The sequence below is a fragment of the Trichomycterus rosablanca genome, chromosome 1 (assembly GCF_030014385.1).
Source record: "Trichomycterus rosablanca isolate fTriRos1 chromosome 1, fTriRos1.hap1, whole genome shotgun sequence".
Lineage (NCBI taxonomy): Eukaryota > Metazoa > Chordata > Actinopteri > Siluriformes > Trichomycteridae > Trichomycterus > Trichomycterus rosablanca.
This window is the reverse complement of record NC_085988.1, coordinates 27,104,854-27,132,478: the sequence shown is the minus strand read 5'-3', so window position 1 is coordinate 27,132,478 and position 27,625 is coordinate 27,104,854. Positions and strand designations below refer to the sequence as shown.

The 27,625-nt window shown below is 41.3% G+C and overlaps 1 protein-coding gene across 1 annotated transcript in view; it reads right to left on the bottom strand.

The window, feature by feature from the left end:
- brsk2a (BR serine/threonine kinase 2a) overlaps positions 1–27,625 on the bottom strand; it is a 393,831-nt gene that overhangs the window by 195,198 nt on the left and 171,008 nt on the right. The window lies entirely within an intron of this gene.

Here is a 27,625-nt window from a genome sequence, read left to right as displayed (position 1 = left end):
TCTTAAAAGGGTCTAATATTGGTTCTAGACCAAGATTACCAGATAGGTATTGCTCTTAAACTGGATCTTAAAATGTTTGGTGTGGATTGAATATTGGTCAGTGTCTGAATTGCTGTAGATCAAGTTTTAGAGGGTCCAGTCTGAAAATACTGAACTGCCTAGTCCTAAATAAACTGGTGTTAGAGTGTTTGGATATTAGGATGTTTGGTTTTGATTTAAGACTTAAGTTACGCTTTACTTTAGCTTGAATAGCTACACTGATCAGCCATAACAATAAAACTACCTCCTTGTTTCTTCACTCACTGTCCACTTTATTAGCTCCACTTACCATATAGAAGCACTTTGTAGTTTTACAATTACTGACTGTAGTGCATCTTTTTCTCTGCATGCTTGTCAGCCCCCTTTCATCATGTTCTTCAATGGTCAGGACTCTCCCAGGACCCCCACAGAGCAGGTATTATTTAGGTGTTGGGTCATTCTCAGCACTGCAGTGACACTGACATGGTGGTGGTGTGTTAGTGTGTGTTGTGCTGGTATGAGTGGATAAGACACAGCATCACTGCTGAAGTTTTTAAATACCGTGTCCACTCACTGTCCACTCTATTAGACACTCCTACCCAGTTGGTTCACCTTGTAGATGTAAAGTCAGAGACGATCGCTCATCTATTGCTGCTGTTTGAGTTGGTCATCTTCTAGACCTTTATCAGTGGTCACAGGACGCTGCCCACGGGGCGCTGTTGGCTGGATATTTTTGGTTGGTGGACTATTCTCAGTCCAGCAGTGACAGTGAGGTGTTTAAAAACTCCAGCAGCATTGCTGTGTCTTATCCACTCATACCAGCACAACACACACTAACACACCACCACCATGTCAGTGTCACTGCAGTGCTGAGAATGATCCACCACCCAAATAATACCTACACTGTAGTGGTCCTGTGGGGGTCCTGACCATTGAAGAACAGGGTGAAAGCAGGCTAAAAAAAAGTATGTAGAGAAGCTGATGGACTACAGTCAGTAATTGTACAGGGTGGGCCAATTTTATGGATACACCTAAATAAAATGGGAATGGTTGGTGATATTAACTTCCTGTTTGTGGCACATTAGTATATGGGAGGGGGAAAACTTTTCAAGATGGGTGGTGACCATGGCGGCCATTTTGAAGTCGGCCATTTTGGATCCAACTTTAGTTTTTTCAATGGGAAGAGGGTCATGTGACACATCAAACTTATTGAGAATTTCACAAGAAAAACAATGGTGTGCTTGGTTTTAACGTAACTTTATTCTTTCATGAGTTATTTACAAGTTTCCGACCACTTATAAAATGTGTTCAAAGTGCTGCCCATTGTGTTGGATTGTCAATGCAGCCCTCTTCTCCCACTCTTCACACACTGATAGCAACACCGCAGAAGAAATGCTAGCACAGGCTTCCAGTATCCGTAGTTTTAGGTGCTGCACATCTCGTATCTTCACAGCATAGACAATTGCCTTCAGATGACCCCAAAGATAAAAGTCTAAGGGGGTCAGATCGGGAGACCTGGGGGGGCTTTTCAACTGGCACACGACGACCAATCCACTTTCCAGGAAACTGTTCATCTAGGAATGCTCGGACCTGACACCCATAATGTGGTGGTGCACCATCTTGCTGGAAAAACTCAGGGAACGTGCCAGCTTCAGTGCATAAAGAGGGAAACACATCATCATGTAGCAATTTCAAATATCCAGTGGCCTTGAGGTTTCCATTGATGAAGAATGGCCCCACTATCTTTGTACCCCATATACCACACCATACCATCAATTTTTGTGTTCCAACAGTCTTGGAGGGATCTATCCAATGTGGGTTAGTGTCAGACCAATAGCGGTGGTTTTGTTTGTTAACTTCACCATTCACATAAAAGTTTGCCTCATCACTGAACAAAATGTTCTGTGTAAACTGAGGGTCCTGTTCCAATTTTTGTTTTGCCCATTCTGCAAATTCAGTGCGCCGATCTGGGTCATCCTCGTTGAGATGCTGCAGCAGCTGGAGTTTGTAAGGGTGCCATTTGTGAGTAGCTAATATCCGCCGAAGAGATGTTCGACTGATGCCACTCTCCAGTGACATGCGGCGAGTGCTACTCTGTGGGCTCTTGCTGAATGAAGCTAGGACAGCCACTGATGTTTCTTCATTAGTGACAGTTTTCATGCGTCCACATTTTGGCAAATCCAACACTGAACCAGTTTCACGAAACTTGGCAAGCAGTTTGCTAACTGTAGCATGGGAGATGGGTGGTCTCGTAGGGTGTCTTGCATTGAAATCTGCTGCAATGACCCGGGTACTGCGTTCACCAGACATCAACACAATTTCTATCCGCTCCTCACGTGTTAACCTCTGCGACATGTCAATGGCTGTAAACAAAGAGAAGCTTGTAAATAACTCATGAAAGAATAAAGTTACGTTAAAACCAAGCACACCATTGTTTTTCTTGTGAAATTCTCAATAAGTTTGATGTGTCACATGACCCTCTTCCCATTGAAAAAACTAAAGTTGGATCCAAAATGGCCGACTTCAAAATAACCGCCATGGTCACCACCCATCTTGAAAAGTTTTCCCCCTCCCATATACTAATGTGCCACAAACAGGAAGTTAATATCACCAACCATTCCCATTTTATTTAGGTGTATCCATATAAATGGCCCACCCTGTAGAACTACAAAGTGCTTCTATATGGTAAGTGGAGCTGATAAAATGGACAGTGAGTGTAGAAACAAGGAGGTGGTTTTGATGTTATGGCTGATAGGTGTATAAGTGAAGAAGGCAGGCATGCTAAAGCTACACGATTTAAAAGGGTTTGACCTTCAGTACTCACTAGTTTTACAGGAAAACTTTCCATACAGATATACAGAAATTATTGAAATAAGTGAAGCTTGGTAAGGGATAAATGTTTAAAGACATTCACCTGAACTTACTTTATTACATGACTGCTTCCTCAATTTGCAAATTCATAAAGGTGACAAAGAACATTTACTGATTAATGAATTATAGATTACACCTACGCTAAATTACATGTGTTTTCATAAAGTTAAATAATAAGTTTAAGAAAGTAAACCAGTGTCAAACCATAAAGTTACTTCCCACATACACATTCAACACAGCAGAACTAATCGAGCAAGACAGCTACACTATTTATACCACATGTTTATTAGCTTTATTAATGGTGTTTTGTTCTGTCTGTGAGTTTTCTAATGTCACAGAGCGTGTGGAGAGACTCCGTGATGGGCTCGCTGTAATGTGATTTCATCAGATCTGTTCATGCGTGAGCTTGATGACTTTCTCAAAATGAAGCCGCACTGCATCAAGAGGAAGTCAGAAAGTCAAGTTGCTCTTTTTAATTGAAAACGTGTTTCTGAACGTCTGACTGAGGAAAGAGAGGATATTGGTTTTATGTATTGCGGAATCTATCTCTGTTATCTGATTAGGTGTTAATTAACAAACTGCAGGTACGCTTTAAACTCCTGGATGATGAGGAGCTCTAATTTCCCAACGGAACAATCACAGCTTAAGTTCTTAGGATTAAAAGACGTACGCACACGAATAACATATGTCGGCTCAAAAAGAACAAAGCAAGTCTGTGGTTGTTATTCATTGGATCTCATTAAAAAACATAAAAAAGTAAAAACATCAGTGGCCTGATTGTATGTGTGGCTAGTTTATGTAACACAGTAATCAACCAGGGTTGGTGGAGTATAGGACACCCCCTGCAGATCATAAAGAGCAAATGTCAACAGGGCCTTGAGCCACACTGAGCAATCAGATGTGTTGAACACAGCCATCACAGTAGGCGGTCTGACCTCTTTTCACCTTCACTTTACCCAACAGGCAATAGAAGACACCTGGCACGTGAAGGGCACAGGGAAGTCAGTGATCACCATGTCAAAAAAAATTAAACTATCCAGGACCACTTTTTCACAATCCTGCAATTAGAATACGACACAATGACTCACAATGGAACAGATAAGTGTTGCCTAGAACATACACCAATCAGCCATAACATTAAAACCACCTCCTTGTTTCTACATTCACTGTCCATTTTATCAGCTCCACTTACTATACAGAAGCACTTTTAAGTTCTACAATTACTGACTGTAGTCCATCTGTTTCTCTGCATGCTTTGTTAGCCCCCTTTCACCCTGTTCTTCAATGGTCAGGACCCCCACAGGACCACTACAAAGTAGGTATTATTCAAAGTATGGATCATTCTCAGCACTGCAGTGACACTGACATGGTGGTGGTGTGTTAGTGTGTGTTGTGCTGGTATGAGGGAATAAGACACAGCAATGCTGATGGAGATTCTAAACACCTCACTGTCACTGCTGGACTGAGAATAGTCCACCAACCAAAAATATATCCAGCCAACAGCGCCCTGCGGGCAGTGTCCTGTGACCACTGATGAAGGTCTAAATGATGATCAACTCAAACAGCAGCAATAGATGAGCGATCAGCTCTACATCTACAAGGTGGACCAACTAGGTAGGAGTGTCTAATAGAGTGGACAGTGAGTGGACACGGTATTTAAAAACTCCAGCAGCGCTGCTGTGTCTGATTCATTTATACCAGCACAACACACAATAACACACCACCACCATGTCAGTGTCACTGCAGTGCTGAGAATGATCCATCACCCAAATAATACCTACTCTGTTGTGGTCCTGGAAGAGTCCTGACCATTGAAGAACAGGGTAAAAGCAGGCTAACAAAGCATGCAGAGAAACAGATGGACTACAGTCCAGTCTAATTGTAGAACTACAAAGTGCTTCTATATGGTAAGTGAAGCTGATAAAATGGACAGTGAGTGTAGAAACAAGGAGGTGGTTTTAATGTTATGGCTTTCAACAATTGTTTGGGGTGTGTCTGTTATAATTTTGGCCATTCAGTTAAAATAACATTTGTAAGATCAATCACTGATGTTATCTGACAACGCCTGGCTCTCAATCAACTTTTCAATTAATCACAAAGGTTTTCAATGGGATTGAGATCAGGGAGCCGATATACAGTGTATCACAAAAGTGAGTACACCCCTCACATTTCTGCAGATATTTAAGTATATCTTTTCATGGGACAACACTGACAAAATGACACTTTGACACAATGAAAAGTAGTCTGTGTGCAGCTTATATAACAGTGTAAATTTATTCTTCCCTCAAAATAACTCAATATACAGCCATTAATGTCTAAACCACCGGCAACAAAAGTGAGTACACCCCTAAGAGACTACACCCCTAAATGTCCAAATTGAGCACTGCTTGTCATTTTCCCTCCAAAATGTCATGTGATTTGTTAGTGTTACTAGGTCTCAGGTGTACATAGGGAGCAGGTGTGTTCAATTTAGTAGTACAGCTCTCACACTCTCTCATACTGGTCACTGAAAGTTCCAACATGGCACCTCATGGCAAAGAACTCTCTGAGGATCTTAAAAGACGAATTGTTGCGCTACATGAAGATGGCCAAGGCTACAAGAAGATTGCCAACACCCTGAAACTGAGCTGCAGCACAGTGGCCAAGATCATCCAGCGTTTTAAAAGAGCAGGGTCCACTCAGAACAGACCTCGCGTTGGTCGTCCAAAGAAGCTGAGTGCACGTGCTCAGCATCACATCCAACTGCTGTCTTTGAAAGATAGGCGCAGGAGTGCTGTCAGCATTGCTGCAGAGATTGAAAAGGTGGGGGGTCAGCCTGTCAGTGCTCAGACCATACGCCGCACACTACATCAAATTGGTCTGCATGGCTGTCACCCCAGAAGGAAGCCTCTTCTGAAGTCTCTACACAAGAAAGCCCGCAAACAGTTTGCTGAAGACATGTCAACAAAGGACATGGATTACTGGAACCATGTCCTATGGTCTGATGAGACCAAGATTAATTTGTTTGGTTCAGATGGTCTCAAGCATGTGTGGCGGCAATCAGGTGAGGAGTACAAAGATAAGTGTGTCATGCCTACAGTCAAGCATGGTGGTGGGAATGCCATGGTCTGGGGCTGCATGAGTGCAGCAGGTGTTGGGGAGTTACATTTCATTGAGGGACACATGAACTCCAATATGTACTGTGAAATACTCAAGCAGAGCATGATCCCCTCCCTCCGGAAACTGGGTCGCAGGGCAGTGTTCCAGCATGATAATGACCCCAAACACACCTCTAAGACGACCACTGCGTTATTGAAGAGGCTGAGGGTAAAGGTGATGGACTGGCCAAGCATGTCTCCAGACCTAAACCCAATAGAACATCTTTGGGGCATCCTCAAGCGGAAGGTGGAGGAGCGCAAAGTCTCGAATATCCGCCAGCTCCGTGATGTCGTCATGGAGGAGTGGAAAAGCATTCCAGTGGCAACCTGTGAAGCTCTGGTAAACTCCATGCCCAGGAGAGTTAAGGCAGTTCTGGGAAATAATGGTGGCCACACAAAATATTGACACTTCAGGAACTTTCACTAAGGGGTGTACTCACTTTTGTTGCTGGTGGTTTAGACATTAATGGCTGTATATTGAGTTATTTTGAGGGAAGAATAAATTTACACTGTTATATAAGCTGCACACAGACTACTTTTCATTGTGTCAAAGTGTCATTTTGTCAGTGTTGTCCCATGAAAAGATATACTTCAATATCTGCAGAAATGTGAGGGGTGTACTCACTTTTGTGATACACTGTATATATATATATATATTGGCGTCCTGTCCGATGTGTGTTCCTGCATTGCGCCCTCAATACACAGCACAGTTTACCTTAATAGTTGAATGTAAACCTAAAACATTCAGCAATAGAGCGAGGTTCCGTCTCAAATACAAACATACTCGTCCGTGTTTTGACACCCTAGCCTCTGCGTCCACAGAATAGGTTGGGACTTTTCCAAACTCAGTTACCTGAGTGGTGTTTTTAGCTGCTTTACACTTTAACATCTTGGACATTTTGACTAATCGATTGCTGAACTGAATTGCCGTAGGATTGCTAGGACAGCCTCATAGTACAAATTAACCAGTAAACGTGAGGCACTTGAATGCGTGAATATGCAACTGTAAAAGGTTAAATCGCTAAACACAAACCTTAAATGTTGAATTTCACAGCAAATTGCATATTACAAGGTAAAAGGCTTGTTTCACGGTTGGTGATGCGATTTTTACGGCCGTGAATTGGATAGGGCTTTAGTCATAATGAAACTGGAAGGAAATACTGTATATGATATATGATATATGTGTACAGGGAAATTAAAATATACAGTAAAATAAAAATGTAAAGTGTCAAAAGTCTACACGTAAACATGTCCACAATATAACAATAACGTGTAATTCATATGAATATCGCTGAGTTAATTTATGATCATCGTCACAATTTACACATGAATTTACTGTGAATATAAATAAAAGAATTGACAACAAATCAGATTTGATAATAGAATAAAAAGCAAGAAATAGAGGAAGGCACAGAGAGAGAACAAGAGGGAGAAGTCCAAGCGGGAAAATCAGTTCCTATTGTTCATAGTCCAGGCAGCGTTATATGAATATTTCACCTTTTTTTCTTTCTTTTTTTCCTTTTTTAGTTGTAAAGGGACCCAAAGTTCTGGATGAGACCTACTGTATATGAGCAAACTACCACCAGCCAAGAAGCCTCCAAATTCCCTTCTGCAAACAGATGGTGGAATATCTACATAGATGCAGGCACAGGGCAAAATAGTCATTGCATCTGTTGTGCACCGGGGTCTATTGCTCTATCTGCAGGCCCTCGGCTTATTTTGACAGCTTGATTAAATGAGAAAATTACCAAGCACAAGTATTCAAATCCCAGAAAAGGCAGATTGATCTCACAATGACTGAATAGCCTATTGTATTTTTGCCGGTGAGAAAACACCCAAAAAGCAGCAATTATATTAACAGTATTGAGCTATCAACATCCCTTAGATGCTTTTCTACTATATGTATGCAAAGGACACGTACCGTGTGTGGGTTAGCCTCAATGATTGTGCACATGCAAACACCCTGGACAGTGTACAACAGCAGTCAGAACTTTACATACTTGTATGGGACATGTACAACAAATGTCCATATGTATGTAGACAGCCCTCCTAACAACTGAGTTTAGATGTTTCAGTCTCACCCATTGCTAACAGTTGTATATAAATGCATTATTTAAGATAGCGTCTATGCTTTGTGTCAGCAGCTTGGGAAGAGCACTTTTTCTCATATTTATTATTTATTTATTAGGATTTTAACGTCATGTTTTACACACTTTGGTAACATTCATAACAGGACAGGTAATTACTGGTTACATTAATCAGTAATTCATCAGTTTTAGTCTTTAATGTCAAACACAGTCAGGGACAATTTTGTGTCTCCAATTCACCTTACTTGCACGTCTTTGGACTGTAAAAGGAGCTACCGGAGGAAACCCACTCAGACACAGGGAAAACATGCAAACTCCACACAGACAGGACCCGGATCGCACCACCTGGGAATCGAAACCCAGGACCTTCTTCCTGTGAGGTGACTGCTAGCCACCGTGCCACCCACTTTCCTTTTCCAGCATGGTAGTATTATGTTTTGGTGCAGTTTTTGTTGCCTGTGGATCTACTACACTGCAGAAAGTAGATGGAAAAATAAAGATGAAAGATTAACTTCAGATTAAAATTGTGATTAAATAATAATTGTGAGTAACTGGATGTTTCAACATGATAATGACCCAAAACACACATAGAGTTTTGAAATGGGAAAATCAGGTTAAAATTAGGCTATGGTGACGGTCAGGTGGTGCAGCGGTAAAACACGCTAGCACACCAGATGACACTCGTCGGTTCGAAACTCAGCTCTGCCATTCAGCAGGCTGGGCACCTACACGAACAATGATTGGCTGTTGTTCGAGGGGGTGCTGGAGGGGGATTCCTCATAACTGATGCAATTACAACCTCTGCTGGCTGATTGATAGCGCCTGCACAGAGATGGGGGATACTGTGTGATCAGGGTGTGTCTCTCTGTACACAAAGCTGATCCACATATAAACTTCTGAAAAGATGCAGTCGGCTTCTGCACATGTGTCGTGTGTGCCAGTCTCGGCTCTCCTCAGTCAGGGTGAAGATCAACATCAGTAGAGAGAAAGCATAATGCAATCGGGCAATTGGATATGACTAGAATGAAAGGAATATTGGGAAAAATGCAAAAAAAAAATGCAAAAAAAAAATGCAAAAAAAAAAATGCAAAAAAAAAAAAAAAACCTTAAAGCTGACAATAGACAATCATGTCCGTGCAGACACCCAACCGGCAGATAGTACTGCCAAGATTTCATACCTACCTAGAATATACGGACTATATACAGACTAAGCTTGTTAATGGCTATCAAAAGGTGCTGATCCAAGTTAAATATAAGCATGTTCCTTATGAGCGTATGTACAGTGGGGCCAAAAAGTATTTAGTCAGCCACTGATTGTGCAGGTTCTCCTACTTAGAAAGATGAGAGAGGTCTGTAATTTTAATCATAGGTACACTTCAACTATGAGAGACAAAATGAGAAAAAAAAATACAGGAAATCACATTGTAGGATTTTTAAAGAATTTATTTGTAAATTATGGTGAAAAATAAGTATTTGGCCAATAACAAAAGTTCAACTCAATACTTTGTAACATAACCTTTGTTGGCAATGACAGAGGTCAAACGTTTCCTGTAAGTCTTCACCAGGTTTGCACACACTGTAGCTGGTATTTTGGCCCATTCCTCCATGCAGATCTCTTCTAGAGCAGTGATGTTTTGGGGCTGTCGCTGGGCAACACGGACTGCACAAATTTTCTATGGGGTTGAGGTCTGGAGACTGGCTAGGCCACTCCAGGACCTTGAAATGCTTTTTACGGAGCCACTCCTTCGTTGCCCGAGCGGTAAGTTTGGGATCATTGTCATGCTGGAAGACCCAGCCACGTTCCATCTTCAATGCTCTCACTGATGGAAGGAGGTTTTGGCTTAAAATCTCACGATACATGGCCCCGTTCATTCTTCCCTTAACACGGATCAGTCGTCCTGTCCCCTTTGCAGAAAAACAGCCCCAAAGCATGATGTTTCCACCCCCATGCTTCACAGTAGGTATGGTGTTCTTGGGTTTTTCTTCTTCCTCCAAACACGACAAGTTGAGTTTTTACCAAAAAGTTACATTTTGGTTTCATCTGACCACATGATATTCTCCCAATCCTCTTCTGGATCATCCATATGCTCTCTGGCAAACTTCAGACGGGCCTGGACATGTACTGGCTTAAGCAGGGGGACACGCCTGGCACTGCAGGATTTAAGTCCCTCTCTGCGTAGTGTGTTACTGATGGTAGCCTTTGTTACTTGGTCCCAGCTCTCTGCTGGTCAATCATCAGGTCCCTCCATGTAGTTCTGGGATTTTTGCTCACCGTTCTCATGATCATTTTGACCCCACGGGATGAGATCTTGCGTGGGGCCCCAGATCGAGGGAGATTATCAATGGTCTTGTATGTCTTCCATTTTCTTACAATTGCTCCCACAGTTGATTTATTCACACCAACCTGCTTGCCTATTGTAGAATCACTCTTCCCAGCCTGGTGCAGGTCTACAATTTTCTTCCTGGTGTCCTTCGACAGCTCTTTGGTCTTGGCCATGGTTAAGTTTTGAGTCTGACTGTTTGAGGCTGTGGACAGGTGTCTTTTATACAGATAACGAGGTCAAACAGGTGCCATTAATACAGTGGAGGACAGAAGAGCTTCTTAAAGAAGAAGTTACAGGTCTGTGAGAGCCAGAAATCTTGCTTGTTTGTGGGTGACCAAATACTTATTTTCCACCATAATTTACAAATAAATTCTTTAAAAATCCTACAATGTGATTTCCTGGATTTTTTTTTGAAGTGTACCTATGATGAAAATTACAGACCTCTCTCATCTTTCTAAGTAGAAGAACTTGCACAATCAGTGGCTGACTAAATACTTTTTGACCCCACTGTAAATCTTTGATTCTTGGGCAACATGAAGGGTTTATCATGCCCTGAGTGCACACAAGCCCACACTTCTCTTGATGTAACCAAAGATTTATAAAATGCTACTTCATTTGAAAAATTACTGGAATTCACTTAGATGGAGGTAAATACATCTTAACAGAACAGAAAGTCCCCTGCAATCACTTTAATAGAAGCAAATAAACCCTAGCTAAAATTGCACAGTAACTTCTGGCTTGATGAGAAAACAGTTTGGAAATGTGTATTGATTCACAAAGGTTTATCTGGCTGTCATTTCTTCCCTGACAGACCCACACATTCACATTGCTATTTCTTAAAAACAGGGTGTAAAAAAGCAAGTGGAAAATAAAAAAAGGTATTCAATACAGTGCCTGATGAAATCCTATTAAGGGAAATGTCTACACTATGCTATAGGCATATGAGTCCACTGAGTGCTAAAAAGTATACCGCAAAAATGTAATATGTCCTTAGTTGCATCACTACCAGCTAACTGTCATAACGTGTTCAGTTCATACGTGATGGATTGGATTTGTTTTCTATTAATGGACAATTGCACACAATCCTAGGATCTCCATGGACAATTGCAGTGATCAGCTAGAGTGGTATAAAGTGCACCATCATTGGACTGTAGGGGGTTGCTTTATTTGTAGTGATAAATCTTGGTTTTGCAGAAAAACAAAACACTACCTGCCTTAGTAGTTGATGCAACACATTGATAGTATCAGCTGCTAAATTGGTAGATGAGGAATAATGCTTTTGGGCTGATGTTGATGCTTATACAACCACAGGAATGTCCAATCTAACTCTCAAAAAGTTATGCCAACAGGAGTTTATTTACAAACATACAGCATTTACAATTGGAGCCCAACTTGAGCTACTAAAAGTGTGTGTGTGTGCCCTGTAATGGACTGGTGACCTGTCTGGGGTGTTCTCTACATTTCACCCAGTAAATCAGACCTACCACAACCCTGGCAAGGATAAAGCAGTGGCAAACCAAACAGTAAATATATAAAGTAATTTGATAAATAAGACCATACACGGTATGTCATACCACAGAACACAGGTCAAACAATACATCGACTCAATTGTCAAAAACAAACAAAAGTTCTAGAGATAGGGGGAAACAACCTAAAACAGAGATAGAAAACCACTCTGACAAAGTGCAGAGTAGATCAGCACTGTTTTTTATTAAAGAACAGTACACACAGTTAAAAACAAAACAGTTTTTAATTAGCACTTACCGCACTTACTTACTACATCCTAAGCAGTCAATAAAATATTAATAGAGTGAATTGAGTTTAATATCTTTGAGCTCCACAACAAAATCTAAACTAATCATAATTATTTTGCTAAATACTAAAATCACATTTTGTTTATTATAGTTAATAAGACAATTTGGAAGAAGTTTGTTTTTTATTACATTACATCATTTTATTAGTGTAAATAAACAGGATATGCGCATTTCTTTCAAATTGTACATTATGTGTGCATTTGTTAATATGTGTAAATATTTAATATACTTATGTTGGATCCAGAGTATATACCAGAAACACTGGACACATGCAGGAATACACTGTGGACAGGGTACCCAAATGCGAACCGTGACTCTTAAACCTCAGCCCTGACCTTAGCTTGTTCAGTCAAAACACACATTCTATTTCAGGTCAGAGTTTAAGACACATGACAGTCAAGCTAACACATCTGTTGAAATTATTGCAGCTGATACCGGGGAGGAGCAAGCAAAAACAAAGCTTACGTATTTAGAGGGATTATATGACTGGTCAATTCTACTGTTATTTGAAATTGGTCTTTCACTAAACTCTTGTTGTTTGACCCTGTAAAAATCTATAGCTGGACCAGCTCACAGCACAACATTCCTTCCAGTAACAGCAGAGGGTAAAAAAGAGGCTTCTTTAATGTAACCCATCACTTTCCAATACTAATTGAACAAGTAGGTAAGAACTTGATTTATTTGCTTAGATTTGTATTTGTTTACATGTTGATTTTCAAAATTTGAACAGATAAAATACTGATCACTTATTATATACATACAGTATATACACCGATCAGCCGTAATATTAAAAGTACCTCCTTGTGTCTACACTTACTGTTCATTTTATCAGCTCCACTTACCATATAGAAGCACTTTGTAGTTATACAATTACTGACTGTAGTCCATCTGTTTCTCTGCATGCTTTGTTAGCCTGCTTTCACCCTGTTCTTTAATGGTCAGGACCCCCACAGGACCACCACAGAGTAGGTATTATTTAGGTGGTGGATCATTCTCAGCACTGCAGTGACACTGACATGGTGGTGGTATGTTAGTGTGTGTCGTGCTGGTATGAGTGGATAAGACATAGCAGCACTGATGGAGTTTTTAAACACCTCACTGTCACTGCTGGACTGAGAATAGTCCACCAACCAAAAATATATCCAGCCAACAGCGCCCTGTGGGCAACGTCCTGTGACCACTGATGAAGGTCTAGAAGATGACCAACTCAAACAGCAGCAATAGATGAGTGATCATCTCTGACTTTACATCTACAAGATGGACCAACTAGGTAGGAGTGTCTAATAGAGAGTGGACACAGTATTTAAAAACTTCATCAGCGCTGCTGTGTCTTATCCACTCATACCAGCACAACACACACTAACACACCACCACCATGTCAGTGTCACTGCAGTGCTGAGAATGATCCACCACCTAAATAATACCTACTCTGTGGTGGTACTGACCATTAAAGACCTTTTTTTTTTTTTTTTTAATAATATCATATGCCCTATATAAGGGCATAGAGGGCCCTGACATTCCCATCTGAGGGCACCAGTCCATAACAGCATCACACACACTTTCCCAATTATTTAGTAATCATAACTTTAGGTGCACTGGGTACTGAAAATTGGTTTTGCAAACAATCACAGAACATTCTGAATTCTACACTTAAACTAATCAAGGATCAGGAACAACCTTCAGAGTGTCTGTCTTCAAGTGTCTGATTTTTAGTCACTGTCATTATCTTTTTTCTTCCTGACCATTTTGATTAAAATAATTGGTAAAATTGTATTACAATTTTTGAAATCGGTGATTAGAACGTGTACTTTTTGTGCCAAATATGTGTTTGGCTAGTGACCTTTACGAGAATAGCAAAGAAATGTGCCCAATTTAATTAATGTTATTTTCAGTTAAGAGGTGAGCCACTAGTATTACCCAACACACCAGGATCAAAAATGATCTTCAATCAGTTGTAAGTCAAGCTTTCAACTGATTAATTAACATGCCAATGAGGCTTAGTGAAAATGCCACAAATCTAATTAAAGTAAAAGTATATATGTGTGCTAAAATATGCTAAATGTAACGTTTACATATATGACTAAGAACACATAAGGAGTGCCATATACAGGCAGCATTAACATATGACTGACAATACAGACTTGAGCATGACAATATTCACCTGCTGCCAAGTGACTTGTATTGAATTTTGTAGTGCGCACCCTACATGCTGTGCATTTTAGTGTTCTTGTAAATATTCCACACGCTGCTAACTTACATATCTGTATATTGCTGTATGTTACCATATATTGTGTACCTCTGCTTATATGTACATACAAACATTGGTCACTGAATACTGTACATACATACAGTGGGGTCAAAAAGTATTTAGTCAGCCACTGATTGTGCAAGTTCTCCTACTTAGAAAGATGAGAGAGGTCTGTAATTTTCATCATAGGTACACTTCAACTATGAGAGACAAAATGAGAAAAAAAAATCCAGGAAATCACATTGTAGGATTTTTAAAGAATTTATTTGTAAATTATGGTGGAAAATAAGTATTTGGTCAATAACAAACAAGCAAGATTTCTGGCTCTCACAGACCTGTAACTTCTTCTTTAAGAAGCTCTTCTGTCCTCCACTCGTTACCTGTATTAATGGCACCTGTTTGACCTCGTTATCTGTATAAAAGACACCTGTCCACAGCCTCAAACAGTCAGACTCCAAACTCAACCATGGCCAAGACCAAAGAGCTGTCGAAGGACACCAGGAAGAAAATTGTAGACCTGCACCAGGCTGGGAAGAGTGAATCTACAATAGGCAAGCAGGTTGGTGTGAATAAATCAACTGTGGGAGCAATTGTAAGAAAATGGAAGACATACAAGACCATTGATAATCTCCCTCGATCTGAGGCCCCACGCAAGATCTCATCCCGTGGGGTCAAAATGATCATGAGAACGGTGAGCAAAAATCCCAGAACTACACGGAGGGACCTGATGAATGACCTGCAGGGAGCTGGGACCAAAGTAACAAAGGCTACCATCAGTAACACACTACGCCGAGAGGGACTCAAATCCTGCAGTGCCAGGCGTGTCCCCCTGCTTAAGCCAGTACATGTCCAGGCCCGTCTGAAGTTTGCCAGAGAGCATATGGATGATCCAGAAGAGGATTGGGAGAATATCATGTGGTCAGATGAAACCAAAATGGAACTTTTTGGTAAAAACTCAACTCGTCGTGTTTGGAGGAAGAAGAAAAACCCAAGAACACCATACCTACTGTGAAGCATGGGGGTGGAAACATCATGCTTTGGGGCTGTTTTTCTGCAAAGGGGACAGGACGACTGATCCGTGTTAAGGGAAGAATGAACGGGGCCATGTATCGTGAGATTTTAAGCCAAAACCTCCTTCCATCAGTGAGAGCATTGAAGATGGAACGTGGCTGGGTCTTCCAGCATGACAATGATCCCAAACACAACGCTCGGGCAACGAAGGAGTGGCTCCGTAAAAAGCATTTCAAGGTCTTGGAGTGGCCTAGCCAGTCTCCAGACCTCAACCCCATAGAAAATTTGTGGAGTCCGTGTTGCCCAGCGACAGCCCCAAAACATCACTGCTCTAGAGGAGATCTGCATGGAGGAATGGGCCAAAATACCAGCTACAGTGTGTGCAAACCTGGTGAAGACTTACAGGAAACGTTTGACCTCTGTCATTGCCAACAAAGGTTATGTTACAAAGTATTGAGTTGAACTTTTGTTATTGACCAAATACTTATTTTCCACCATAATTTACAAATAAATTCTTTAAAAATCCTACAATGTGATTTCCTGGATTTTTTTTTTTCTCATTTTGCCTCTCATAGTTGAAGTGTACCTATGATGAAAATTACAGACCTCTCTCATCTTTCTAAGTAGGAGAACATGCACAATCAGTGGCTGACTAAATACTTTTTGACCCCACTGTACATGCACACGTCCATTAATTTTCTATACATTACCTGTATATATTCTTATAGTTTGTATATTTTTGTGTTTAATGTTTAATGTATACATTGCTTGTATACTGTATGTATACTAGAGAGATACCATCAGCCGGAACCAAATTCCTTGTGTGTATCCACATACTTGGCCAATAAATCTGATTCTGATATTAAACCAGAGAACCAGAAGAAAAGGCACGAACAAGAACTGTGAACATGCCAAATTTCACATATGTTTATTAGTAACGCCATGGATGCATATAAGGTACCATAAACTTAATTAAGGTTACAAATAATGTGATGAATGTTTTTATTTTGGTGTTTGCTTGTCACACAATGCAGGACCTGAGAGAAAAACTACAGTGTGAATTTTAACACTTACACACTCTCCCACATCCCCTTTCCACACCCTTCCTCCTACCCCTTTTCTTAAATAAACATGCAGTTTAGCATCCACTCTGGCTTCAGGTAGCATCCCAAAGAATAGGCCAGAAAATTCCACCAATTAAAAAAAAGAGGAAAAGGAAACACTGAGCGGGACAGCAGCCAGTCCCGTTTATAACAGCAGAATATTTTTAAGGTCTGCAGGGAGTGCTGTTTAACTGGCTTGCTTGTTTCTTTGCCAGTTTTACAGGAGCAGGATGCAAGCCAAACAGGCAATGTCATGACACACCTTCATTAATTGTGTCTACTGTAGCGTCTAATAAAAGTGAGTGACTTCCACCCGAGAGCTTCGGGAGAGAGACGCCAGCATCCAACACCCTGAATTCTGCTTTTCTACAGAGCTTTTCTACATTTGCTTAGATATTGAACACTACATACACCAATCAGCCATAACATTAAAACCACCTCCTTGTTTCTACACTCACTGTCCATTCTATCAGCTCCACTTACCATATAGAAGCACTTTATAGTTCTACAATTGCTGACTGTAGTCTATCTGTTTCTCTACATGCTTTTTAGCCTGCTTTCACCCTGTTCTTCAATGGTCAGGACCCCCACAGGACCACCACAGAGCAAGTATTATTTAGGCATTGGATCATTCTCAGCACTGCAGTGACACTGACATGGGGGTGGTGTGTTAGTGTGTGTTGTGCTGGTATGAGTAGATCAGACACAGCAGCATTTCTGGAGTTTTTAAGTACAGTGTCCACTCACTGTCCACTCTATTAGACACTCCTACCTAGTTGGTTCACCTTGTAGATGTAAAGTCAGAGACGATCGCTCATCTATTGCTGCTGTTTGAGTTGGTCATCTTCTAGACCTTAATCAGTGGTCACAGGACGCTGCCATGGGGTGCTGTTGGCTGGATATTTTTGGTTGGTGGACTATTCTCAGTCCAGCAGTGACAGTGAGGTGTTTAAAAACTCCAGCAGCAATGCTGTGTCTTATCCACTCATACCAGCACAACACACACTAACACACCACCACCATGTCAGTGTCACTGCAGTGCTGAGGAGGATTCACCACCTAAATAATACCTACTCTGTAGTGATCCTGTGGGGGTCCTGACCATTAAAGAACAGGGTGAAAGCAGGCTAAAAAGTATGTAGAGAAACAGATGGACTACAGTCAGTACTTGTAGAACTACAAAGTGCTTCTATATGGTAAGTGGAGCTGAAAAAATGGACAGTGAGTGTAGAAACAAGGAGGTGGTTTTAATGTTATGGCTGATCAGTGTATGTATTATGTATATATGAGCTCTTAAGATGTGCTTTAATCAAGACTCTTACTTATTATGTTTGTATACATAATATCATGTACATTTTAATTACAATTAGTACCTCTCTCTGGAGCTGGCTGTAGCACATTTGCAACTCTAGGCAAGATTCACACAGCTGCCAAGCACCAACAAACCCCACCTGGCTGGGACCAGACTAACAAATTAAAAAGCCAGTGTGCTGACTGACCAGGATATGTTTACTGAGAGTTTAATATGGTGACACAGCTGGTAGAAGTGGTGAGGCACCTAAACATGGCTGCTAGGGGCTTGGGTGTAATCCTTGTTGCTGATTACTGTTCCCCATATTCTCCCAGTGTCCACATGGGTTTCTGTCTCTCAGAAACCTGCAATACCCCCAGTCTAACAAATTAAAAAGCCAGTGTGCTGACTGACCAGAATATGTTTACTCAGAGTTTAATATGGTGGCACAGCTGGTAGAAATGATGAGGCACCAAAACATGATTGATAAAGGCTTGGGTGTTTACTGTTTCCCGTGTTCTCCCTGTGTCCATATGGGTTTCTGTTTCTCAAAAACCTACATCAGGAAAACCGGATACTTCAAAATGCCCCTAGGTATGAATAAGTAAGTATGTGAATGTTTTAGCATATGGCCATAGATGGGGGTAAGGATATAAAACAACATTCAAGGCTTTGAGTGTTGCCAGGAACGCAGTGGCCTCAATAATTCTGAAATGAAAGAAGCTTGGCACAGCCGTGAACCTTCTTACAGTTGGCTGTCCAACCAATTTGAGCATCTGGGCAAGAAGAGCCTTGATCATGGAGAGGTGGTCACTCTAAAAGAGCTCCAAAAGTTCTGTGCAGAGATAGGAGAACTGGTTGGGCAGACAACCATTTCTGCAGCAATTCATACAAGGGATCTTCAATCTTTATTTTTTGGTGAGGGCGGGAGGAGTAGTAATTGGTCGTGTCTGAGAGACTGAGAGAGAGCTTATAGTCTGGATTTAGCACCATCTAATTTCCACCTTTTTGAACTGCTCAAAGAAGCTTTAAGGGGAAGAAGATTGTCATGTGATGATGATGTGAAAGCAGCGGTGCATCAGTGGCTACACGCTCAACCAAAAACATTTTTGCTGCTGCCATTAAACAGTTGGTATGATGCTGGAAAAAATGCATTGGGAGGTGACTATGTAGAAAAGTGATGTCATTCGTTTTTGAAATTTTTAATAAATAGAGTTTAAAAGTGCGGAAACTTTTTGAAGAACGCTCATAAATTAAAATCCACTGTTGGCAACATAAGCAAAAAAGAAGACTTTGTGCAGAATGACAAACACACTGTCTGACAAAAATTAGGCACTGAACATCACCTGGATAATACTATTTGTACAGTGAAACATGGTGGTGGCAGCATCATGCTAAGATTTTTCTACAGTGTCAGGAACAGGAAACCTGAAGAATTGAAAGACATATAAAGGCAGCCAAATGCTTAAGGAAAACCTCCTTTAGAGACAGGGGAACTCAGACAGGCACAATGACATTGAACACACAGCCAAAACAACTGGCTTTGGGGTCAGTCACTAAAATGGCCCAATCGAAGTATAGACTTCAACACCAACAAACATCTATGAAGAGCTGTATAGAGAGACAGCGGTTTATATATAATCGCCATTTAATCTGATCAGAGTTTGAAAGGATTTGTCATAAATAATGGGATAAACTGCACAAATTCAGACATGTAAGCTTGTAGCATTGTGTCCAAAAAGACTTGGAGATGTAATAGCTGTCTAATGGGCTTCTACAAAGTATTAAATAAAAGGTCTGGATACTTTTGTAAATGAGATTTCTTGATTTTTTAATAAATAATTAAAAATCATCATCATGGGTGAATTAAGTGTAGATTTTTAAGTAAAGATGTCAAAACAGTTCATTTAAAATCAAATACAGAACATAAAAAGTGTGCAAAAAGTCATGTGGTCTGAATAGTTTTTAAGCCCACTGTATATGAAAGTAAGCATCTGAATATCTATACATGGAATCAATTCACCAAAAGCCGTTTAACATTTTACTGTATATTGAGGGCGGCACGGTGGTTCGGTGGGTAACACTGTCGCTTCACAGCAAGAAGTTCCTGGGTTTGATCCCCAGGTGGGGGGGTCCGGGTCCTTTCTGTGTGGAGTTTGCATGTTCTCCCAGTGTCTGCGTGGGTTTACTCCGGGTGCTCCGGTTTCCTCCCACAGTCCAAAGACATGCAAGTGAGGTGAACTGGAGATGCAAAATTGTCCATGACTGCGTTCGGTATAACCTTGTGAAATGATGAATCTTGTGTAATGAGTGACTACCGTTTCTGTTGTGGATGTAACCGAAGGGTGTAAAACATGACGTGAAAAATCCAAAGAAACAAACTGTATATTGATCACACACCTTTTACCAGCATCTACTCTTTGCCCATGAATAACACAAGAAGTCATACTGGCAAGCGTCCCATGACTGAAAGGCAGTTTCTACCGTGTGCAGTTGAGATGAAAAGTTTAGCCCTAACACAGAAAATCCAAATTAAACTGAACAGTCATTCCAGCAGCAGAGCAGCTGATTAGACGGTGTTGTGCTGACAAGAAATGCCAAAGTCATTAAGGTGATGATGACCTGCTCAAAGCTGATGACAAGCTCTCAGTTCACCTCTGCCCTCCCCACTCCCACAAAACCTCCTGCTGTGAGCATCGCGATACTATACACCTGCAGCAGGAGCAAACATTCACTAATGCTTCTCACAATATTTTATGTAAATATGATCTCCTCCTTTAACAGACTAGCTATATGTCGTGCAGTACATAAAATATCAAGATTTTTTTTAAAGACTATGGGTCTGTCTGAAGACCTAGTGAGCTGCCTTGCTGCCTACTGCCTACCTGGGCAGCTGCCTAAGTAGAGAGGATTCTAATAAGACATCAAACTTATAAGGCAGGTTATTCAGACACACTACTTAGACAGCGATTACGTCACCGCAGTTTTCACTTACTAAGTGAACACAGTTAGCCTCAGGTCATTCAATCCAATGGGCTGAGGCAGCACAACCCGCTAGCATGCCAGCTAACATCTCCCTCTGTGTAACGAAAATGGGTAAATTGTCATGAACTCAGTTTGTTGCTCTGCATTCGTCACCATATTTGAAATCTTTGGTGAGAAAAGTTGTGCCGCACAGAATGCTGGGATTGGCTTCACCGCCAAGGAAGCATTGGATGCTTCTTCATTATTCAGTCAGTTTACAGCTTCGAAATATGGCACCTTAGTAGACAGCATTTTAAGGTATCTAAGAATTCAGACAGCCTGCTTCTCAGGAGCACATAGGATGATGTAAAATGTGTCTATGAGGAGAGCTCACTAGGTTTTCAGACAGACCCTATGTTAAAAAATTCAATACAGACTGGCTCAAGATGTGCTTCATGTTAAGGAGTTTTACAAGTATCAGCCTGCATTTACTCCATTACCTTTACTTGTAAGGTACAGTGGGGCCAAAAATATTTAGTCAGCCACTGATTGTGCAAGTTCTCCTACTTAGGAAGATGATAGAGGTCTGTAATTTTCATCATAGGTACACTTCAACTATGAGAGACAAAATGAGAAAAAAAAATCCAGGAAATCACATTGTAGGATTTTTAAAGAATTTTTTTGTAAATTATGGTGGAAAATAAGTATTTGGTCAATAACAAAAGTTCAACTCAATACTTTGTAACATAACCTTTGTTGGCAATGACAGAGGTCAAACGTTTCCTGTAAGTCTTCACCAGGTTTACACACACTGTAGCTGGTATTTTGGCCCATTCCTCCATGCAGATCTCCTCTAGAGCTGTGATGTTTTGGGGCTGTCGCTGGGCAACACGGACTCCACAAATTTTCTCTGGGGTTGAGGTCTGGAGACTGGCTAGGCCACTCCAGGACCTTGAAATGCTTTTTACGGAGCCACTCCTTCGTTGCCCGAGCGGTGTGTTTGGGATCATTGTCATGCTGGAAGACCCAGCCACGTTCTATCTTCAATGCTCTCACTGATGGAAGGAGGTTTTGGCTTAAAATCTCACGATACATGGCCCCGTTCATTCTTCCCTTAACACGGATCAGTCGTCCTGTCCCCTTTGCAGAAAAACAGCCCCAAAGCATGATGTTTCCACCCCCATGCTTCACAGTAGGTATGGTGTTTACTCAGCATTCTTTTTCCTCCAAACACGACGAGTTGAGTTTTTACCAAAAAGTTCAATTTTGGTTTCATCTGACCACATGATATTCTCCCAATCCTCTTCTGGATCATCCATAAGCTCTCTAGCAAACTTCAGACGGGCCTGGACATGTACTGGCTTAAGCAGGATGACACGCCTGGCACTGCAGGATTTGAGTCCCTCTCGGCGTAGTGTGTTACTGATGGTAGCCTTTGTTACTTTGGCCCCAGCTCTCTGCAGGTCATTCATCAGGTCCCTCCGTGTAGTTCTGGGATATTTTGCTCACTGTTCTCATGATCATTTTGACCCCACAGGATCGAGGGAGATTATCAATGGTCTTGTATGTCTTCCATTTTCTTACAATTGCTCCCACAGTTGATTTATTCACACCAACCTGCTTGCCTATTGTAGATTCACTCTTCCCAGCCTGGTGCAGGTCTACAATTTTCTTCCTGGTGTCCTTCGACAGCTCTTTGGTCTTGGCCATGGTTGACTGTTTGAGGCTGTGGACAGCCTGTATATCTTTTATACAGATAACGATGTCAAACCGGTGCCATTAATACAGGTAACGAGTGGAGGACAGAAGAGCTTCTTAAAGAAGAAGTTACAGGTCTGTGAGAGCCAAAAATCTTGCTTGTTTGTTATTGACCAAATACTTATTTTCCACCATAATTTACAAATAAATTCTTTAAAAAATCCTACAATGTGATTTCCTGGATTTTTTTTCTCATTTTGTCTCTCATAGTTGAAGTGTACCCATGATGAAAATTACAGACCTCTCTCATCTTTCTAAGTAGGAGAACTTGCACAATCAGTGGCTGACTAAATACTTTTTGGCCCCACTGTAGTTTAGGGACAGTGGCAGCATAGTGGGTAGAGCTTTGGGTTATCAATCAGAAGATTGTCGGTTTAAATCCAGGATCTGCAACGCAGTCCCTGTTGAGCCCTTGAGGAAAACTCTTAGAACAACGAAATTCAGCCTGGAGCAGAGAGGGCTAGGGGCTCAAGGACCCAACAATGACTGCATGGCAGAGCTGGGATTCAAACTCTCAACCTTTCAGTTGATAGCTCAACACCCTACCCACTATGCCAGGGGTTTTCAACCTTTTTGGACATGCGCCCCCCTTCGTGTGCCAACCGCGAACTTGCGCCCCCCTCCCCTTCGACAACCACTGCACAGAAATCATTGAGAAAGCTTCTGGCAAGCTAAAATAACGTAATTAACATTGTGCACATCATACATATGATGCAATTTTGTTGATTGAAAATATTACTTTAAAAAGATAATACAGTCTGACCCCATCTGAGCCGATTCTATCAGCCCATTATATAAATTCGTGGTTCACTTTGGTAAATCATAGTCAAGCATAGACAAAAGTTCATCAATTACTAAATTGGTTAGTTCGGGATCATCTGCTCTGACTGACAGAAAACGTTTAGCTCCACAGGCAGAACGACTCTGACTCTGTGGTAATACTCAGTATAATTAAGCCTGAGCTTTTTAAGGTAATCGAGTCACACAAAATGTTCTGTAGTAGTTGGTGTTTATTTACAACCGCAAACACAGTAACAGTATAACAGTATAACAGTAAACACGGAGAGATGACTGAGAAAATAAACTTACGCTGCGCCTAAAATGAAATGACTCCTGAGTCACTTATAATCGATACTGTGAACAGAGCGTCTCTCTTAAAGACACAAACACGTCCTATAACCGCGGTCGTTGCTTTTGACACCGGTTATCTTCGCTGATAGTAATATTTTGAAGGTTTTTTTACAGACGGAACTGAATAACATTAAACGTGCGTGTGAGCGTGGTCAGTTAGAGTAATGAAATATTTCTCCCGTGGGTGAAAAATTAATTGCTTTAGTTTTAGAAGTAAAAAAATCTCGTAATACCACGCCCCCGGTCAGGCACTCGCGCCCCCCCAGACAAGTACGGGGGGGTGCGCCCCACAGGTTGAGGACCACTGCACTATGCTACCACTGTCCCATGTGTCCCATTTTTACTCTCCTTTAAAGAATGTTTAAAATCCGAAATGTACTTGTATTGCATATGTCATGATTTAGTGCTTCCCAGTACTTTTTTTTGTATTGGTAAATCTAAAATGTTCTCGTTAAACACTTTATGAAGCACCTATCTAGTGGAACAGAAAGTCCGTCAGGATTTGGAATGTGTGTTGCACAGCTGTTTGGAGAACAGGTAATTGTGAATAAACAAATAAAACACATTTTAAATATCACATCAGCAGTGCTTATACACCGAACAGGCATAACATTATGATCACCTCCTTGTTTCTACACTCACTGTCCATTTAACAGCTCCACTTACCACATAGAAGCACTTTGTAGTTCTACAATTACTGAATGTGGTCCATCCGTTTCTCTACATACTGTTTAGCCTGCTTTCACCCTGTTCTTTAATGGTCAGGACCCCCACAGAGCAGGTATTATTTACATAGTGGATGATTTTCAGCACTGCAGTGACACTGACATGGTGGTGGTGTGTTAGTGTGTGTTGTGCTGGTATAAGTCAATCAGACACAGCAGCACTGATGGAGTTTTTAAATACTGTGTCCACTCACTGTCCACTCTATTACACACTCCTACCTCGTTGGTTCACCTTGTAGATGTAAAGTCAGAGCCGATCGCTCATCTATTGCTGCTGTTTGAGTTGGTCATCTTCTAGACCTTCATCAAAGGTCACAGGACACTGCCAACAGGGTGCTGTTGGCTGGATATTTTTGGTTGGACTATTCTCAGTCCAGCAGTGACAGTGAGGTGTTTAAAAACTCCATCAGCGCTGCTGTGTCTTATCCACTCATACCAGCACAACACACACTAACACACCACCACCATGTCAGTGTCACTGCAGTGCTGAGAACGACCCACCACCCAAATAATACCTACTCTGTAGTGGTCCTGGGAGAGTCCTGACCATTGAAGAACAGGGTGAAAGGGGGCTAACAAAGCATGTAGAGAAACAGATGGACTACAGTCAGTAATTGTAGTCAATTACAAAGTGCTTCTATATGGTAAGTGGAGCTGATAAAATGAACAGTGAGTGTAGAAACAAGGAGGTGGTTTTAATGTTATGGCTGATCGGTGTATATATATATATATATGACCACAAACAATTTACTAAGCTCCTAAACTGCACTTCAGTGTCTAAGTGTCCTAGAGAGCAGCGGACACTAATTTGGGACAAGGCTTAGACTTCATTAAAACTACGCAGTAAGATTTGTAGACTGACCTAATACTAGAAAGACAGGCCTAGGACTGGCAGCATTTGCTGACACACAAATGTAAACACCAGGATAGTAAAAAGACAGTTTAATATGGCAATACATTTTGTAATTGTCCACATATTTGCATATTTAGTGCTTATTTTCCTAGTTCCTAATTCATGTTTAGATGTAGCAAATAAATACAGTTTCTTGAATTTACATATAAATGCTTGGTATATTTGCAGCCTTCAGTGCAGGGGCAGTGCACAGCTCAGGCAGGGTTGATTACTTGAGGTCTAAACCAAACACAGGCACATGTGATCAAAGCTTTAATATATCACATTAATGTCTGCTGAGCCATCATATGAGCAGCAAACACAAATCACAGCTATGATTATTGCTGCTATAGCACTTTTCATTTTAGCTTAGTAGGACACTGATAAACTGACGATGCTGGCTCTGTAAAAGGGATGCAGGAGCATGTGTGCGTGTCCATGCATGATTATTCATGAATATAAATATGTTGGTACATTAATACAGGCTTGTATGTAAATAGACACATTTAGCTGATGGAATCCAGCGTTTGATGTGATGTAGACAGCATTCCTGTCAGATTGGAAGGGTGAGCTGGTACTGAAAGCAGCACTCGTCAGTCACACACAGTAGTGATGGACAGTCTCTTCCACAGTGTAATCAATAAATGGATGGATGGATGTGACAGCAGTGTAAAGAACTGGTGAAGCAAGGATGATAAGGTCTGAGCCACAGGTTAAAATTAAAACAAAATATTTTTATGACTGACTTTTCAAATCTTCAGACATTCATGTAATGTTTGTATAAATATGCTTACAAATGTTGCAGTAAAACATCTAATTAATATTATTTTTTTTACTTCCATTTGTTTCTCTTTATACTTTTTTAACCTGCTTTCACCCTGTTCTTCAATAGTCAGGACTTCCACAGAACCACCACAGAGTAGGTATTATTTAGGTGGTGGATGATTGTTAGCACTGCAGTGACACTGACATGGTGGTGGTGTGTTAGTGTGTGTTGTGCTGATATGAGTGGATCAGACACAGCAGTGCTGCTGGTGTTTTTAAATACCGTGTCCACTCACTGTCCACTCTATTAGACACTCCTACCTAGTTGGTCCACCTTGTACATGTAAAGTCAGAGACGATCGCTCATCTATTGCTGCTGTTTGAGTTGGTCATCTTCTAGACCTTCATCAGCAGTCACAGGACGCTGCCCATGGGGAGCTGTTGGCTGGATATTTTTGGTTGGTGGACTATTTTCAATGCAGGTGTGACAGTGAGGTGTCTCACTAATCTACAGCTGGGAGTCCAGGAGAACACAGTGTGAGCTGTTTGCATTCCTGTCTTCCCAATGACCCAAAGAACACTTCCCATTCTTGGTCATTGGTGAGTTCATGCATTCATTTCAATCCAATGTTGCATGAGCTGCAGTTTGAACAAGGAGTGGCTGGCATGTCATCAAGAAAGCACATTGTTACTCCTCACCCTTCCAGACTAAGTAGGGATTACCACTGACTACTCTGGGAAAAGATTAGTAAAAATTGAGAAGCTATATTTTTATTAGAATTATTTTTATTATGGCACTTGGGTGGCTCACTACTAAGACCAGGGTTCAAATCACAAGCGGTGCCATCAGGCAGTTGGGCATGTACATACAGACATGACTGACTGTGTCTGATTGGGGGATGGCCGGGGCCTTGCTATGGATTGGTGTTCTCTCCAGGGTGTGTTACTAGGAAAGTCGGACCCACTGCAACCCTGATCAGGATAAAGGTGGAACATAGAAATAAAATTATTATAATTTTTTTTAATGCATTTTCTCCCCTTTTTCTCCCCCTTTAGCGCGTCCAATTTTTGCCTCACGCATCCTCTCTGCCTCTGCCGATCCCTGCCCTGACCGAGGAGATTGAAGCTAACCCACATCCCCTCCGAAATGTGAGCAGCAGCTGCATGCATCTTATCACTCACACATTGATGAGTGTTGTGCCACCTAGCATTGCGTGCGGAGAGACACACCCTAAGAGCACTCCTTCCTCATCTCTGTGTAGGCGCCTCTAATCAGCCAGTAGAGGTCGTAATTGCACCATTCTGACAGAGAGAGACCCACATCCGGCCTTAGTCCCGCCCATCTTGAAAAACAGGCCAATCGTTGTTCAAATAGCCGCCCAGCCTCGACCAGTAAGGCAGAGCTGGATTCGATACAATGTATTTGAGATCCAGCTCCGGTTGCAGTGTGTGTTTTTACCGCTGCGCATAAAATTATTTTTTCTTA